The sequence below is a fragment of the Amblyomma mixtum genome, chromosome 4 (genome assembly GCF_055824585.1).
Source record: "Amblyomma mixtum isolate Tamu chromosome 4, ASM5582458v1, whole genome shotgun sequence".
NCBI lineage: Eukaryota > Metazoa > Arthropoda > Arachnida > Ixodida > Ixodidae > Amblyomma > Amblyomma mixtum.
This window is the reverse complement of record NC_143015.1, coordinates 109,546,158-109,547,284: the sequence shown is the minus strand read 5'-3', so window position 1 is coordinate 109,547,284 and position 1,127 is coordinate 109,546,158.

Genomic DNA, 1,127 nt, shown 5'->3' with positions numbered 1-1,127 from the left:
GCTGTGGCCAGGATGGTCCTGGATCGACTTCCTGGCCGCCTCCGACGTGGTGCCACATCCAATGCGCCGATAGCTCCGCTGCAAAGGCGAAGTGCACATCGAGCTAATTAGCACCTGGGAGTGATAACAAAAGCGGATTAATTAACTTTATCCACTATTGCCACAAAAAAAAGCGGCAACAATTACTGATGTCACCTCTATGGAGGCGCTGACAAACTATTGCTTAGCTCTGCTTAGCCGCGAAGCGGACAGCAAAACCGGTCATAGGAATGCACCTGTGCTCTCGGCAAGCTGCACCATCTCATGCACATCAAAAGGAGTTCGTACCGCTTGCAGAGGAGCGCCAGGGGCCTGCAAGTGCAAGCGAAGTGAGAGTTGCAGTGTGAAGCATCATGCTTACACACCCTGCACTTTTAGCAGCAGATGTACGCCAGCGACAACTCCACCCGTTGGTAAACTCGCATATCAAGTGCACGAGCATATTGAAACTTGTTGGAGGCATCAGTGGGGACGTGATAAGCAATGTTATGTAGAAACACCAACAAAAACATTATCTGTCCTGCTGATCACCCCCGAAGCATTGTATTTAACAATATGGGTTCACTGGCGACGTTTCAAGACATGAAAAAAGAGTTAGTCTTTTCCACAATACCACTTTGCGCATGCGCTCTTCCTCTCCTCCAGCTCCACTGGCTGAATAGAAAACCAACGGTTCCTTCTGCGCATGCGCATTTCGTGTTAGTGACAGGCTCATGCGACAGATGGCGGTAGCTGCCAAGCACGCACACATTTGCCACTTCGCACGCGCAGCTGGCTTCTTGTGGAACCAGACCGCACCTGCGTCTCTCAAGCGTGTTATTATCAACAATTATCAATCAATCTTCGCCACTCTGCCACTTATTAGAAACCGGGGCGGAAGATGCTACTTGTCCAGTTTATCGATAAATAGAATGCAGCGAGACGCAAGAACAGCTATGAACACAGCCAGTTATTAGAAACTGAAGCGAAAGATGCCACTTGTCCATTTGGGAGGTAAATAGAATGCAGCGAGATACAGCGTCCAAATAAAGGTACGTGGTACAGAAGCTTATCTAAACTCTTACTGATGATTGCTGCACACTTCTGAT